Source organism: Cryptomeria japonica, chromosome 10 (genome assembly GCF_030272615.1).
Source record: "Cryptomeria japonica chromosome 10, Sugi_1.0, whole genome shotgun sequence".
NCBI lineage: Eukaryota > Viridiplantae > Streptophyta > Pinopsida > Cupressales > Cupressaceae > Cryptomeria > Cryptomeria japonica.
In genome coordinates, this window is record NC_081414.1 from 795,504,379 (window position 1) to 795,523,565 (window position 19,187).

A 19,187-nucleotide genomic window follows, 5' to 3' on the forward strand; every position below is an offset into this window, starting at 1 on the left:
TTTATGGCTGAGGTAGATTTACCTCTTTGCTCTTTTGCATCAATGGAACTTATGATGGCACTTCTTCAAACCACTGCCTTTACATGCTTGACTTGTTGTGTCATCATTCTTGTTAATGATTGCCTTATGACTACCATGGCACTATCTTTATACCTTTTATGTTATTGTTCTACAACAAAAACTTGGCTTTGTTTAAAGACTAGTGAGCACAACGGTTTATACATTCAACAGAGTACATATCAAAGGAGAAACCGATGCTGATTGGGTTGGAGATGTTGATGACTGAAAAAGCACTTTCGATGGAGATTTCTTTCTTGGAAAGAAGTTAGTTTCATGAATCAACAAGAAACAGTCATGTACTTCTTTATCTACTACTGAAGCTGAGTATGTTGTTGTTACTACTAACTATACACAACTTTTATGGATGAAGCAAATGTTGAAAGATATAAAGGTGGATTGTGATGCACCGGTAGTTATTCACTGTCATAACTCTACTGCTATTGATATATCAAAGAATCCGATATTTCATTCTAAAACAAAGTACATATCTATAAAGTATAACTTTTTGAAGGAAAAGGTGGAATATAATGAAGTTAGACTAGTTTATGTGAACACTAAAGAGTAGATTGCAGATATTTTCACTAAACCTTTTCCCTAGGAATCATTTGAGCACTCGAGAGACAGATTGGGAGTTTTTTCCCATTTGGTAGAGACTTATTGATACGGTTTGGCATCAGTCCAATATGCATTATTAGAGATACTATTCATTCTGGCACTAATGTAGGATGCTACTGCTCAAGGGGAGTAGTCATCTTTGTGATTCAGTGGTTAATGTTTTTTCTTTGACATTTTTTGTCATATTTCTAGCATTGATGTCAAAGGGGGAAAGATATTGATGTGAAAAAGACAAAGAAAGAAAAAGGAAAAATCATTGGGGGAGAGATATGAATAAGAAAAGTAAAGGGGAGATATATTGACATTCAAAGTTGTATATGGGAGATTGTTGGCTGTCTTCCATTGGAGGAGATTTGTTTGGCATTTCTTGGTACTTAGATGTTTTTCACATCTAGTGTTGCCATCAATGCCAAATGGGGAGATTGTTGGCCATTTTATGGAATTGATTATGTGTTGCATTGATGTTTTATCATTGATGCCAACACTAGTTGTTTGGATGCTTTACCAGCACCCTTCTGGTCCCGATAGGTTGAGTGGTTTCTAGTTGATTTGGATCCAGCATGATCCGATAGGCTCTAGTATAGTTTGGTGATGGAATTGGCTTGTTCATGATACTCATGCTCATTTTTGGTCAGTTGGTTTTGATCTGGTGATTGGATACTATCCTGCTTGCTTAGAAGCTTGGTTTCTAGTTCTGACGAGGGTTTCACTGACAAAGCTTTTGATGAAGATCTTTGATGAATTGCATAAGTGGTGTTAGTGTAGCTTCTGGTGGAGTTATAGGATGTTGTTGTTGATCATGTTCGAGACTTGGTGGATGGTGATCATTTTTGTAGTGTGTGGACCTATACTAGGTCCCAATTGTTCTAGGTTATGGACCAGCTTTAATGTAACGTGTGGATTGAACCTCTCGATGTATTTCTGGGATTTCTAATGTGTTGGCTATTATTTGTTTGTTCTAAGGCCAACATGGTTTGTAATTATGTAACTGGTTTATTATCTGGTGGCCGACCTATTTGTTTATGGTCGAGGATTTGTATATATAGATGTAAGATCTCATTGTAGATCATCATGTTTGTGTTAGAGGTCATGGTCAAGGAATGTAATGTGCGAATAATGTAATATCATTTAGGCAGAGGATTTGGTCGATCATTGGAGATCGAATTGGGTTTATGTAAGAGGATTTAGTCCTTCGGTATTGAGCTTAACTGGGACTATACTCAAGTATAGGAGATTCTATCTTTTGCAGTTCAACACTTCTCCGGATTGTAGTATGGATTTCTATGTAGTCAGTGAGGCTCCTTTTGTGATGAGTAGTGCGCTCTAGGTTGTTGGCCTTCATGCAAGTGTAGGCCCCTCAATTGTAATTCACATACTTACTATAAAAGTATTATCTGACTATGGGTAGGCTTCCCACCATGGTTTTTTCCTTTACCTGGTTTTCCACGTATAAATCTTGGTGTCATGTGGATGGTTTTTATTCTGTGAATATTGTTTATGCTTAATTGGTTTAATTTCTATTTTGGTATTAAAGTTTTAAATTGCTAATATTTCTGGTAATTTGTGACAATTGATTCACCCCCCCCCCCCCCTCTCAGTTGTCTTCTAGTTATTTGAACTGTCTAACAAGGTATATAGGTAAGTTGGATTAGATCATTTTTATAGATATGATAGAGATGATGATGGATATGTGAATGTGATAGAATGAAAAATATATCAGAGAGATTATGTATGTGAGGATATTTGTGTAAGGGTTATTCCGGTAAAGGGTTTAGGGTTTCAAACCGGAACAGACAGAGCTTAACCCAAAATGGTATTCTGGCATAGAAGATGTTATCTTAGCATTTCAACACTTCTCCAGATTGTAGTCTAGATTTATATGTAGTCAGTCAGGCTCCATTTGTGATTGAGCAGTGTTCTCTAGGTTGTAAGCCTTCCTGCAAGTGCAGGCCCCCTATATTTTGTAATATCCAAATAATTGGAAGACAACTGAGAGGGGGGGGGGGATGAATCAGTTGTCACTGATTACTAGAACTATTAGCAATTTAAAAATTTAATACCAGAACCCAAAACACTAATACTATAATAGCAATTAAACCAATTAAGCATAAACAATAATCACAGAATAAATACCATCTACATGACACCAAAATTTATACGTAGAAAATATGGTAAAGGGAAAAACCATGGTGGGAAGCCTACCCACAGTCAGATAATACTTCTACAGTAAGTATGTGAATTAAAATTGAGGGGCTTGCATTTTTAGGAAGGCCAATAGCATAGAGCGCACTGCTCATCACAAAAAGGAGCCTCACTGACTACATAGAAATCCAGACTACAATCTGGAGAAGTGTTGAACTGCAAAAGATAGCATCTCCTATGCCTGAGTACAGTCTTGGTTAAGCTCAATACCAAAGGACTAAATCCTCTTACATAAACCCAATTTGATCTCCAATGATCAACCAAATACTCTGCCTGAATGATATTACATTATTCGCACATTACATTCTTTGACCATGCCCTCTAACATAACCATGATGATCTACAATGAGATCTTACATCTATATATACAAACCCTTGACCATAAACAATTAGGTCAGACACCAGATAATAAACCAATTACATAATTATAAACCATGTCAACCTTAGACAAAACAAATAATATCCAACACATAAGACATCCCGAAAATACATCAAGAGGTCCAATCCACATGTTACATTAAAGTCGGTCCATAACCTAGATCAACCGAGAGCTAGTATAGGTCCACACACTACAACAATGATCTCCATCCATAAAGTCTCGAACATGATCACCAACAACATCCTGAAACTCCACCAGAAGTTGCACCAACACCACTTCTACAATTCATCAAAGATCTTCATCAAAAGCTTTCCCGGTGAAACCCTCCCCAGAACTAGAAACCAAGCTTTTAAGCAAGCAGGATAGCATCCGATCACTAGATCAAAATGAACTAACCGAATATGAGCATGAGTATCATGAACAAGCCAATTCTATCACCAAACTATATCGAAGCCTACCGGATCATGCTAGATCCAAATCAACCAGAAACACTCAATCTACTGGGACCAGAAGCGTGCCGGTAAAACATCCAAATAGCTAGTGTTGGCATCAATGACAAATGACCAACAATCTCCCCCTTTGGCATTGATTGCAACACTAGATGTGAAAAACATCTAAGTACCAAGAAATTCCAAAAATGTCTCCCCTAATGGAAGATAGCCAACAATCTCCTATATACAGCTCTGAATGTCAATATCTCTCCCCTAATGATTTTTCCTTTTTCTTTCTTTGTCTTTTTCACATCAATATCTCTCCCCCTTTGACATCAATGCCAAAAATATGAAAAAAAATATCAAAACAAAAACATTAACCATTGAATAACAAAGATGACTACTCCCCCTGAGCAATAGCATCCCACATCAGTGTTGGAATGAATAGTATCTTTGATAATGCATGTCGGACTGATGCCAAACTGCATCAATTAAGTCTCTACCGAAGGGGCAAAAAATCCTGATCTGTCTCTCAGGTACTTAAATGATTCCTTGGGCAAAGGTTTAGTGAAAATATCTACAATCTGCTCTTTAGTGTTCACATAAACCAGACTAACTTAATTTTCTTCCAACTTTTTCTTCAAAAAGTTATACTTTATAGATATGTGCTTTCTTTTATAATGAAATAATGGATTCTTTGATATATCAATAGCAGCAAAGTTATCATAGTGAATAACTACTGGTGCATCACAATCCACCTTTATCTCCTTCAACATTTGTTTCATCCATAAAACTTTTGTACAATTAGTAGCAGCAACAACATACTCAACTTCAACAGTAGATAAAGAAGTACATGATTGTTTCTTGTTGATCCATGAAAACAACTTCTTTCCAAGAAAGAAAGCTCCACCAGAAGTGCTTTTCTAGTCATCAATATCTCCAGCCCAATCAACATCTGTATATGCACATAAAGTAAAGTTATCATCCTTAGGGTACCACAAACCATATTCTGATGTACCTTGCAAGTATCTAAAAACCCTTTTCACCACAATCTCATGATTTTCTCTAGGATCACTCTAAAATCTTGAAATAATACAAACAACATTCAAAATGTTAGGCCTAGCTTGAGTTAAATAAAGCAGACCTCCAATCATAGATTTGTATCTTGTAGGATTTATTTGTGCAGAAACATCTTTTCTTGTCAATTTCTCACTTGTAACCATAAGAGTACTTACCGGTTTAGAATCTCCCATACCATATTTCTTCAACAATTCCTTAGCATATTTAGTTTGACAGATGAAAGTACCTTTGTTAGTCTGAGTAATCTACAAACCTAAGAAAAATTGCATCTCACCTATCATAGACATCTTAAATTCTTTCTCCATATTCTTAGAAAATTATATGCATAACTTATCTTCACCTTCAAAAATAATGTCATCAACAAATACTTCAATAATCAGTATATCATCATCAGTGATCTTATAATAAAAATTATTCTCAGCACTACCATTACTAAAGCCAAGCTTCAAAATATGTTTATCCAATCTTGCATACCAAGCTCTAGGTGCTTGTTTCAATCCATATAAAGCTTTCCTTAACCTGCAAACCATATTTGTATCATCTAAGAGTGAAAAACCATTAGGTTGCTCAATATAAACTTCCTCATCGAGATCTCCTTTCAAAAATGCACATTTAACATCCATCTGATAAACCTTGTAGTTTTTATAAGCAGCATAGGAATGAAATAATCTTACAACTTCAATCCTAGCTACAGGTGCAAAAGTCTCTCCATAATCAATTCCTTCCTTTTGAGAATATTCTTTAGAAACCAATCTAGCCTTACTCCTTATAACTTGACCATCCTAATTCAATTTATTCCTAAAAACCCATTTAGTTCCAATAGCATTTTTTTTTTTAGGCCGGGGAACCTAGGTCCATGTGTTATTTTTCTCAATCTGATCTAATTCTTCTTCCATAGCTTTCAACCAATATTCATCTTTACATGCCTCAAATACTGATACCGGTTCAACTTGTGAAATTAAACATACCTCATTAGTTGCTAGTCTTCTTCTTATCATCACTCCATTTCTCTTATCCCCAATGATTTGATCTTCTGAATGATTCAATCTCACATACCAGATTATAGGACTTCATAATCTTAGGTATATCCTTGACTACCTTAGTTGAACTGATCTTCACAATGCAATCAAAATTCACATGACACATCATTTTACGCCATAGACAACACTCATCAATATGTGTAGTCAAACATGTCTTCTCACCAGAGTTCAAATGAAATATATTACCTTTTGTCAATGTACCGGTTGCAATCTCCAAACCATATCTGTTAATTATTTTGCATTTTTCATCCTTGAACTGTAATTGAAATCCCTTATCCACCAATTGTACTACACTCAAAAGATTATGTTTCAAACCTTAAACATAATAAACATTGTCAGTATTGTTCTTACCATCCAATGATATAGTTCCTTTTCCTTTTATCATACATGCTTTGCCATCTCCAAATCTAACTAGACTGCCATCAAATTTTTGCAAAGATAGAAACTTCCCTTTATCTCCAGTCATATGATGTGAATAACTGTTGTCAATTACCCATTCATCATGATCTTCAATTTTAGAAGAAAGTGCCTTTTCTTCAAGTACATTCACTTCTAGTGCCAAAACATCTTCCTTGATAGCCAAGAACACCCATTCCTTCCCATTGTTGGAACCACTAGCAGAGTCTTCTGTCGGTTCATCATCAGAATCAGTAATGCCTTCCTCATTTGCTATGTAGCTTGATTCATCTTTGTTTTTCTTGTACTTGTACTTGTTCTGATATCCAGGGTTAGGCTTAAATTATCTCCTATCTCTTTCTTCAAATCTTGAATTCCTTTTAGGACATCTAGATGCAAAATGACCAATCTTATTACATGCAAACATTTAAAAGGTAATTTTCCTTCATACTTACTTCCTACCGGTCCTTTAGGTACTCTTCTAGCAAATAGTACTTCAAGTTTCTCAAAGTCATCATCTTCTCTCTTCATATCTTCTAATTACTTTTCATATAAAGCTTTCCAAACTTACTTACCGGGTATAGATGTAGATGCATGAAAAATAGGTTCAGACTTCACAGCTACAGAAGGTCCAAATTCTTCAAGCTCAAAAGTAGATAGTTTCCCAACCAAAGTATCTCTGTTCACAAATGTGTTAGCCATTGTTCTCAATTCATTAATAGAAGTAGCCTTCATTTTATAAGCTGGTGGTAGGACTCTTAGAACTTTAGAAATAATTTCATCTTCACTCAGAGTTCCATTACAACATTGAATTCCCATAACAATCTCATTTACCCTTTCCATGAATGTAGTAATCCTTTCATCTTCTTCCATCTTTAGGTTTTCATATCTCACCTGGTAACCATCAAGTTTAGCAATCTTCACTGTAGGGTCACCTTCATTAAGAGTCTCCAACTTATCCCATATAACCTTTCCAGATGATTTGTCGGTTAATCCCATTATTTGCTGATTAGAAAATGCACACAAGAGGGCTTCTCTTGCTCTACAATCATTCTCAAGCTCCTTGTCCAAGTTTTCCAAAGGAGGATTGCTAGATCCCAAAATATAAGGTGTGAAACCATTCTTTGTGATCTCCCAAATCTCCTTGCCAAGACATCTCAGATGAGTCTCCATCTGAATCTTCCATACTGTGTAATTTGTTCCATCAAGCCTTGTAATATCCCTCTAAGAGATAGCTCCAAAAGAACTGGATGAACTTGAACTATTAGTCATCATAGGATCTTCCTCACGCGGTTAATCTTTCTGTAGAGAGGACCAAAGCCTTGATAATAATTGTTAGACTATTCAAATAACCGGAATACAACTGAGAGGGAGGGGGTGAATCAGTTGTCATACATTACTGAAACTATTACCAATTTAAAAATTTAATACTAGAACCCAAAAACATTAATACCAGAATAGCAGTTAAACTAATTAAGCATAAGCAATAATCACAGAATAAAAACCATCCACATGACACCAAGATTTATACATGGAAAACCCAGTAAAGGGAAAAACCACGGTGGGAAGCCTACCCACAGTCAGATAATACTTCTGCAGTAAGTATGTGAATTACAATTGAAGGGCCTACACTTGCAGGAAGGCCAATAGCCTAGAGTGCACTGCTCACCACAAAAGGAGCCTTATTGACTACATAGAAATCCAAACTACAATTCAGAGAAGTGTTGAACTGCAAAATATAGCATCTCCTATGCTCGAGTATAGTCTTAGTTATGCTCAATACTAGAGGACTAAATCCTTTTACATAAACCCAATTCGATCTCCAATGATCGACCAAATCCTTTGCCTAAATTATATTACATTATTCACACGTCATATTCCTTGATCATGACCTCTAACATAACCATGATGATCTACAATGAGATCTTACATCTATATATACAAACCCTCAACCATAAATAATTAGGTCGGCCACCAGATAATAAACCAATTACATAATTACCAACCATGTCGGCCTTAGAATAAACAAATAATATCCAACACATAAGACATCCTGAAAATACATTGAGAGGTTCAATCCACACGTTACATTAACGTCAGTCCATAACCTAGATCAAGCGGGACCCAATATAGATCCACACGCTACAACAATGATCTCCATCTACCAAGTCTTGAACATGATCACCAACAACATCCTAAAAATCCACCAGAAGCTGTACCAACACCACTTATGCAATTCATCAAAAGTTGTACCGGTGAAACCCTCATCGAAACCAAAAACCAAGCCTCTAAGCAAGCAGGATAGCATCTGATCACCAGATCAAAACCAACTGGCTGAATATGAGCATGAGTATCATGAACAAGCCAATTCCATCACCAAACTATATTGGAGCCTACTAGATCATGCTGGATCCAAATCAAATAGAAACCACTCAACCTACTGGGACCAGAAGGGTGTCGGTAAAGCATCCAAATAGCAAGTGTTGGCATCAATGACAAAACATCAATGCAACATATAATCAATTCCATCAAATGGCCAACAGTTGTATCATCATTTTTGTTAATGATTTCCATATGACTAGAGGATAGTTGGTGGAGGTTGAAGAGTTGAGCTCCTCTGCCCTACCTTCATATGGGCGTATAGATGAAAGGCGAGTATCTGTCTCTGTCCGACCCTACTATCTACCTGTCAGTCTAGCTAGAGTAGGGCGACTACCGCTACTATAGTTGAAAGGAAGGGCCTCGAGCATTGTCTCTTGGTCTCTCCAGTCCCTCTCCGTCTCGGGCTTTCAACCAACCAACCCAGCACTACACTTGGATCAAAGTGAAGTCGGCCAAGAGCCTATAGTGAGTGGTGTCGGATATGCTGATCGAAAACTATATAACTATATAGAGAGAAGGGGGCAACTAGAATTCCAGCTCACCCCAATATAACCCCCCACAATGGCATCTACCGACTAGAAGTCCCACCCATCCCACCCACACACGAATAGTAGGGCTTATCCTTCCCATTCCTGGGCCTCGGATACGGCTCCACCACCACTACTACTACTAGAGTCTAGTACCCAAAATGATGCTTTGCTTTCTCCACCATAGATAGTTGAGATAGGGTCGGCCAAGAGAAAGCCACTACCGGCCCGTACCTTCTTTGCCCATGACTATGGCACCATGACCCATGATAGATACGAATACGACTGTAGCTAGGTAAATGAGTTACACTCTCCACACCCCCCTTAGCTCTCAGAGATGACAACACAGGTAGCATAGATTCAAACAAATCTCCCGATGATCTAGGACAACCACCACCAATGCCAACATTCGAGATAGGTGCACCACCATTTGAGTTAGGCGCACTGCCATTTGAGATAGGCACCATTTAAAGATAGGGCCCTTCGGCCCGATGAATTGATCGATTTGCCTGCCGGACTCTCTCGGTGAGAAAAAAACTTAAATCCAGGAGCGCCTAATCAACAACTATAATGGGTAGTGGGAATTCCAAGTGGATTGATTGACTCACCCGCCTAAGAATATATGGGCAGTGGGGTCACCTTACGACCTTCCCATTGTCATTGCCATTGTAGCATGTGTGTGCCCCAGCCCATAAGGGCCATGTGGACTTGATGTCATCCCCACCTTCCTCCAGCATATCACTGGCAGTCTCTTGTGAGTGCAGCACTGAGTGGTACAGTTGGTTGGAGTGTCATCAATCGCGACACTATCTTTAGACCTTTTGTGTTGTTGTTCTGCAACAAAAACTTGGCTCTGTTTAAAGATTATTAAAGCATTTAAAGCTTTCTCCCATTCATCTTTATGACTGTTATATGATGCTCTAGTTGGATAAAGAAGCAACTTGTGTCTTCAAGAGTCCTAAACAAAAACTATCTTCGCATTGTTCTTGGTATTCTTATTTGAGTAATGTGAATGCATATTTATTCTCTTCATGATTGCCTTGGCTTGATCTTGAAGCATGCTCACACTGTCATGTATTTATACACTAATGTCTTAGTGTTGATCCATGCATGGTAGTAGGTGCTTTCACTACTATATGACTGTAATCATTAGGCCAACTCAGTGAGTGGGCTATTGACTATCCTTTACCTTTTCATTTGATGTTTGTGGATGTTCTAGATGATCTTGAGGCTGCTATTTTTTGTAGCCTAATAATAATATTTGGTCTAAGGTTATCCTCTAAATATGTTTAGTTTTAAAGATTTTGATTGAGAAAATACCTCTATATGTTGCCTTGATGTCCTTTCACCTATCTGTAATTGCATTTATCTTTGAGACTGTGATATCTCTATAATCCCTTTTCTGACTAGAAGGATAACTATGATCATGCAACGCTGGCCTTTATGCTTTTCATTGTCTTTCCATGCATCATGCTCACTAGAACTATGAAGTATCTTTTTCTTTTTTTTTCATTGTCTAAGTGCTCTTTGACTTCATTGATTGTTATGAGCTATTTTATGTTTAAGCTACAAAACCCTGTCAAAAGATCATGAACTTTGTCTTGACAATTAAATGTATCATTGTGCATTTTAATCTTAGATGGCATAGCAATATCTAATCTTTTCCACCTACTTGTGATTTGGCAGTCCTCATTGTGATCTTTGACATTGATTTTTCTATGTATCCTTTCATGACTATGAATGACCTTTCATTGTTTCATCATGACTTATACATCAATGTTTATATCATAAAAACATTGCTTCTACAGATGGATAGGGTTCAATATGACATTATTATGCCCTAACACTGGCATCACTGGTTCTCACTAGCCATTATTATAGAACTTTCCTAATGGTTTCTCCTTTATGATTTTGAATATGCACTAACTACTCATTGGGATTTCTTATGGATGCTATGAGATGTGACTATTCCCTAGGATTTCCCAGTGATATCTTTCCCAACACACTGTTGTAGTTCACCACCTACTGTTCTATTTATCATTGCTTCTCTATAATCATCTTGCTTCAATTTGCTACAATATTGTTGGTGAACATGAAAAATGTCAAGGCTACTCTAATTTCTTCATTCCTCCCTATTTTTGTGCTCAGAATCTGAAACTATATGACTGCCTTGAATACATCCTTGACTTCTCCTCTTAGGCTCACTATTTCTGTATCATGCCAAATATTATATCTGCCCTTATACTAAAACAAGGTTTTCTACATTTTGACTATGATGATATGATAAATCAATAAGGATCCGGTCAACTACTGAAAGGGGGGGGTGAATTAGTAGATAGAAAACAAAATTAAACTTTCACCAAACTTAAACTCAACTCATAAATCAATCACTGAACTAACTGGTTTAAACATTGTACCATAAACTGGAACTACACCGTCGAGTTTACTAGTTGACTAGAATACCAATATAACAGTATAACAGATTTGAAACTCACATACCATTTAACCAAAACATCGAACCACTTTACTAACATTAGTAATAGCTCATTTCAGATCACTTCAAGTCATCTAAACATATTTAAGTGGCTTTACTAGTAAAACATATTAACCATATCAAAACATGTAATCACAAAACCATTCACCACTTAACAAAATGACTTTTGACGTGGAAACCCAAAGGGGAAAAAACCACGGTGGAGATGAATACCCACAAGTATTCTGAACTTTTCTGAAGTTCACCCTGTTAGGAGCCAAGCCTTGTTAGAAGCTTTACAAAAATATCCTGTTAGGAACATATCCGGTTAAGGAATTGACTACAATACCCTGTTAGGAGTAGCCTCGATAAAGGATTTCAAATCCAAGCTAATAGATCACTTGGTTAGATGATTTAGAAAGCACCAAGCTTGTTAAATCTTACCCGGATAAGGGATTTAACTATTGTAATTGTTAGAGAACAACAAGGTCTTTGTTGATCTGGTAATAGCACTACTCTACTTGATCAGATCCTTTTATGCTCCTATCTGCCTTCAAAACATTTTTCAGATACTCCTTCTCGTTTAGCAATCAATCACACTACCACACTCAACCAAATTGCCAACACTTTTACAAAACAACTCATCGACCTTAAAAAGAATACAATAGGTCGGTAACACATCACAAAACCTAAGATCTCATAGAGATTACAAACATATCAGTTCAAACATAACCATTGGATTACATAGCAATCAGCTGCACATTGTTTAAGACAACTTCGATCACTGTTGGATCACTGCACATTGGATCCTGTAACACATCACATGTTATTCACTTCATGCTATGCATTTTCTCATTCCCAAGATAAAATAGTTATCTCTATGTGCCAAAACCACTTTGAAACTCATCACGTACATCATGCATACGTGGCATAATCATCTTCGATCACAATTCAATCATAGATCAACACAACCGATTCACCAAGCTCCATCGGTTAGGATTCGGCATATCAATAGGTTAGGGTTACCGGTTGATCACTCTACTTGAAATACCAATACCGATTTCCTTCACTTCTCAACTATCGGTTGCATTACTACATCACTGCTGGTTGCAATACAACTCCATTACTAGTTACAATTGACATCAATGACAACACTTATACTACATTAATTCAATCTTCATGCAATGCCGACATACTACTGATGTTTATTCACTTTTTTGGAAAAAAGTTGCCTTTATGACTGCTACTGAGCTATGGGCATGGATTTGACACTCCAAACCTTACACTATTAATGTTTCTATTGTTGTAATTCAAGAACACTGAGAGGGGGGGGGGGGGGGGGTGAATCAGTGTTCTACTGGAATGATCAATTTTAACCTTATTAAAACATGCATACACCAACCGGTATACCGATACATATAGAATTGAAAGAATTAAAGCAACCAATAAGCCAATCACACAAATGAATACCATAACATAGAGATTTATATGTGGAAAAACTCAAAGAGGAAAAACCACGATAGGATTTGTGACCCACAATATCAATCCACTTGCCATATGAAGAGATATTACAAAATATAGGGGTCTGCACTTGCAAGAAGGCTTACAACCTAGAGCACATTGCTCAATCACAAAAGGAGCCTCACTGATTGCATACAAATCTAGACTATAATCTGGAGAAATTATTGAACTAGAAAGATAGCATCTTCTATGCTTGAATACAGTTCTGGTTAAGCTTTGTTTGTTCTGGTCTGAAACCCTAAACCCTTACCAAAATAACCCTTACATAAATATCCTCACATACATGACCTCTCTCATGTTTTGCATCTTCTTTATATTCCATAACCTTACACACATATTCCTTACAAAATGATATAACCAACTAACCTATATACCCCTTTACAATCTATCATGCCTTATGTTGGCTTACAAAGATAATTACAATATGAATATACATGTTGGCTCAATAACATAAATACATGAATATCAAAACAATTACCAATGTCGGATCTCCCAAATGATGTCGGCCTCCAATATCGATAACCTGAATGTAAACCATGTCGTGTCTGTGAAGTGCCTATGAAGTGCCTGTTGGTACACAACTAAACCAAAATATGAAGCCGGAACATGTTGCCATGTTTCCATCAATGAAAACATATTGAAACCAACCAATTGAGTGTCAATTGCCAACAATCTCCCCCTTTGGCATTGATGGAAACACACATGTGAAAAATGATCATGGTTTCCCTCTGTCAATTTCATCTTGAGCCTACTCCCCTTGAGCTGAATATCAATCTAAACAAAATACTCCATATTTCCAAATGCCAAGAATATATTTTTTATCTATACTCCCCCTTTGACATCAATGCCAACCAAAAATTCCAAGAATACCAAAAACCCAAAAACTGGGACAAAGAATGAAAGACTGTACAATGAATATGTCCCAAAGAGACCTTACCAGAGCTGAATATATTTGAAAATTTCTGGATAGGCCTTTTCCAACAACTCTAGATAAGTATCCCAACCAGATTTGAAAGTGCTAGAAATAGATACAAGTCTATTTAGCATATGGGCATATGACTCTTTCTCATTTAGCTCTGTCGGTGTGGGCTTACCAGCCATATATATACACTCCTTCTTGTATATGCTTAATGAATCCAACCAGAGACTCACCAATCCTCTTAGACTTTTGGCTCTCCTTATGATTTTATCTTTCTCCCTCTCAAGAGCAAAAACTTGGGCTTCCAAAACCAAAATCTAACCATCAATAGATGTAGTTAATGAATGTGAACCATCAAAAGAATTGACTGTACCTACAATCTCCTCTTGAATATCCTTAATCCTTTTATCTATCTCAGCTGTGTGTAAACCTATGTTACAACATACTCTATAAATATTAGTACACTACCTCAATGCATTATCAATCAACTTTAACTTATCATTAATCTCCTTCCTCTTTGACTCAATCATTTGATCAAATGTAGCTCTCTTTGATTATGTAAATATCTCTAGTGCTTGTTGATTTGATATCTGCTATAAAGACTGAAAGTCCTTTGAAATGTGTTGAGTGATTATCTTAAGCTTACTGGATGGGCTCACTTCATTGTCAAATTTGTTGACATGATGATGATTTTTGTATTGGATGACTTTATGTGTTGTCATTGATGGCACACATGTTTTGATTGTCTTAGTTAGGTCAAACCAGTATCATATGTATAGAGTAAGTATAACCAGTATGAAGGTGTCTAAACTGGTATATGTAGTCAACCAGTATATACAATAAAGACAATCGGTTTTGGTCAACTCCACTATTACAAGTTTCGAGATGTAGCGGAGAGAGGCAAGGAGGCACTTGGAGACAATCGGTATGCGAGTTGGAAATGGTCAACACTAAACTAGTATCGGTGTTCCAACTGGTTTTATAGATTGTGCGATGAGTTATCACCAGTCGTGATGTGTTACCACCAGCCAACATTTTTGGCAGTGATTTGTGATGTGTTATGAAATATTGTCTAGATTCACTGAACCTAGGAAATTGTGTTGAGGTTCTTGAGCCGACATGAAATCTAATGTCTATAAAAAGACATTGTGGTGAGTTATTTTGATATGCAAGATACAAGTTGTGTTACGAGTTAGAGTTGATGCAATTTATTGAAGGAGTTGCAGAGTATATCAGAGATACAATATTGAGTGAGTAGAAAAGGATCTAACCAAGAAGAATATGCTATTCCTAGATCATACCACATGTTTTTTTCTAATCATTATGGTAGTTAAATCCCCTAACCGGATAAGCTCTAACAAGCTTCATTGTAGAAATCCTCTAATAAGGTGATTCATTAACTTGAATCTAAATCCTCCACTGAGGTTACCTTTAACCATGTATAGCTCCTCATAGGGCTTTGGGATCTTTAACAGCATTCACTCCTAACAGAGCACTTTGTAGACCTTAATTGATCAGTTACCTATTTATGTAGATAGTTAACTTGTGAGTTTCATCTCACCGTGGTTTTTCCCAATTGGGTTTTCCATGTATAACTACTTGTGTTATGGTGAATTATTTTATAACACTTTGGATTGCATGCAAAGTCTTAAGTAAACTAGTTAAATGTTTTTACTGGTTTGGGATTAAAGTGTTATTGTTTTTGCTATCACTGATTCACCCCCCCCCTCTTAGTGCTTTATAAGTCTATCAAAATTTGCACTCTAGGACAAGTCTATGCAAAACAGTGATAGACTGATCAATAACACCTTTATCCATAGATCCTTCCTTCATCATTTTATGTGCAGTCATCATCATGAGTTCAGTAGAACTCATCTCGATAATGCTTTTCTTTTCAACCTACGAGGTGTCAATTGACAATAATGATGGGATAACTATCGATTCCCTGTCGGATTCCCCTTTCTCCTCCTCTGATGGTTTAACTTTTATAGCTTCCTCACTTGCACCGGTGGCTTCGCCACTTGGTGCAATCTCAGTAACTATCGGTTCCTCCCTAGGAACTGTAACCTCATCTTGTACAATCTGATCCAAAGGACTATTGTGCTCAACATTGGTAACCTATACACTTGCAACCTTTACACTTTCTATATCTACCAGTATCTCAACATTTGTATCTATCGGGGGCTCAATATCCACTATCTTAATGTTTTTCAAAATTGAGGGTGAAGTACCCATAATACCTTTACCTTTCCCTTCAACTAGGATATCTGCAATATCTGTCTTAGGTTCTAGTGAAGTATAAAAACCACGGTTTGTTTCAAATAACTTAACCCATGCCTTGTGAGTCTCCTTGATTATCTCATGGACCCTACCTAACATAAGATTGATTATTCTATGCTTGTTGTGAAAGATTTTCCTATCTGCAATGTCAAGTGTCCTATCCATCTCCTCTAGGGTAATAGAAACACAAACAGATAACAACTCCTGAACCTTTATATGCTTGTCCTCTTCCATTGTTGATAATATTTTAGCATCTAATATGTCATATAATTGTGCCAGTATTTGGTCTTCAATGTTTAACAAGGCTTTCTTATATGTATTCAAATACAATAAAATTGCTTCCTCTACTTCTCTTTGTTCATCATTATCCAAACGCTCATAATAAAATTGTACATTCTTTAACATACCATCTCTAGTAATTTCATCAACTAATTTTGCACAAGTCTTCGGTGGAATAATAGTTACATTACCAGATTCAAGTGCAAGATCAATGTCATCCTTCTTGTTTCTCCTTCCAGTACTAGATGGGGCTAAAGGTGTTTCTTTTGGTGCTTGCTTCTATGCCAGTACCCTGATAGTAACTTTCCTAACTGATTGCTTCTTAGCTTCTACCTTAGTCTCTTTAGTTTTCTTCCTCAATACCCTTTTGAATGCCAGAGGTGTGTCATCATCAAACCCAGATTCTGCTACAATAGGCTCAATGAATATTTCTGGCTCTTTCCTTTTCCTACCTTTCTCCAGAACAACATCAATTAATGCTTTGATATCCTATGAAACCTTTTCAACAAATTTACTTGCCTTTCCCTCCTTCTTCTCTCTCTTCTTCCGGTTGAACTCGATTTCAACCTCTTGCTTCTTCTGCTTAGCAGTACCAAAGGTTTTTACGGTTTCATCAATAGATGCCTGAATTAGTATTTGTGCATAAGCATCAAGATTCTATGCATCAACTTCATAACCCATTTCCTCAATCCAAATCTTCTAGGGCTTAACAGCTTCCCTCAAAGTTTCATCGTTCTTGACCATGAAGCATATGTCAATTGAGTACTTCTCAACAATGTACTTAGGAACTCTCACCCTAGAATTCATAGCCTTCTAAAATTCTGTAAAGTAACCCCGCACTTTGTCATCTCTCTGACTACCCAATGTAGCAATTGATTGTTTTAGTTGCCTCCCTACTAGGATATCAAATTCCCATTGTCTCTTCCTAAAACCAAGAGTCTCATTGATGAAAAACAACATTAAACAGACAATTAGGTTTCCATACTAGAATGTTTCCTTCTTTTCTCCTTTGATCTTTCCTAGATTGATTAACAATTCATCCAACATCCAACCACGTAAATCTAACTTCTCATTCTCCCTCACTATTTTATGAGCTACATAAATGAAGGAGCTAGAAACAGAATTCAGATGGTTTGACTGAGTTACCTTATAACCAATGACTATGCTTCCAAATTTGATATCTGTGTTGGTGATAGTACTAATCCTCATTGATCACTTGTCTGATGTTGCACCGGTGATCTTGTTGACCTTATCATTAATTGTCCAGCCTACAGTAAACTGGTGATTGCCTTGATGGCCTCCTTCAAAATCTTATATAGTCTATCCAACCAAATAAATTCTCCATGCACTCTACTCAAAACATATCTAACAATCTCATCTTCAAATTCTAGAATATCCAGAATGTCGGTAAACCCTAGATCCTCAATATGTTTGTACTCATGCTTAATCTTTCTAGAATCTCGCATTAGCTCACTCATGTACATGTTCTTAATATCACTCATTCCCAAATCCTCAATATGATAGTGAATGTAGGATCTTACATCTTCAACATACACGACTCCTTCCGGGACACGGGAAAAAGCAGCAACCAAATCATCCAGGGTAGCAATATGCGAATATCCTTTGAAAATCATCTTAGGATGGTCCTTAACCTCAACAATAGTAGGATTTGAAATAAACATAGGTACAAATGATGATCCCACTTCCATGATGAAAGATAAATACCTATGAATCACTATCGGTGAAAAACCCTAAAGAACTCTTCCGATCGCTGGTGAAATCGCTCAATATGATATCAATCACACTGAATCGCCTTAGACTTCCTCTAAATCATTTTGAATTTCTCTGAATGCAAATTGATTAGAAATGAAGTGAATTCGGCCTTTTAACCTCCAAGAAACCCTAATACATCATTGATATGAATGACTTCCTATGGAAGATATCGGATCTCGATCAAACATCTCCATGTCAGATAAGCATCTCCAATGTTTGGAACATCTTCTAGAACCTCTTCCTCGGGCATATGCAGTATCTTCATTAATTTTACCTACCCCTAAGGCATCTTCCTTAGTTACCAAATGAGATTTCTTCCAGTGCAGGAACAACCTCCTCTGTCGATTGAGTAACCGGTGCATTTCCATCTACTGATTGTTGTTCTGACTTCCTGACCCATCTCTAGGTATGATCTTGTTGGATTTCATCAACCTTCTCTTTTCCTTTCTCATTTAATCCTTCATTACCAACTGGTGGACTTTTGCTTCTACAAAACTTGGCAATATGTCCAACCTCATTACATGCATAGCATGTAACATTCTTCTTTTGAATTGCTTTGCTAAAACTAGTGTAATTGCTTGACCTGCACTGATTAGACATATGTCCAAATTTTTCACATGCATAACATTTAACATTCATTCTACAATCTTTTGTCTTATGACCATACTTATTACATTTAGAACATTGACCGGGAGTAGAATCAGGGTTTTGATTTACTCTATTTCTACATTGCCTAGCCATGTGACCAAATTTATTACAAACAAACCATCTACCATTAAATTTATAAATATTAAACTATCTTATCGGTGCCTTATGATTTTGATCTTCAT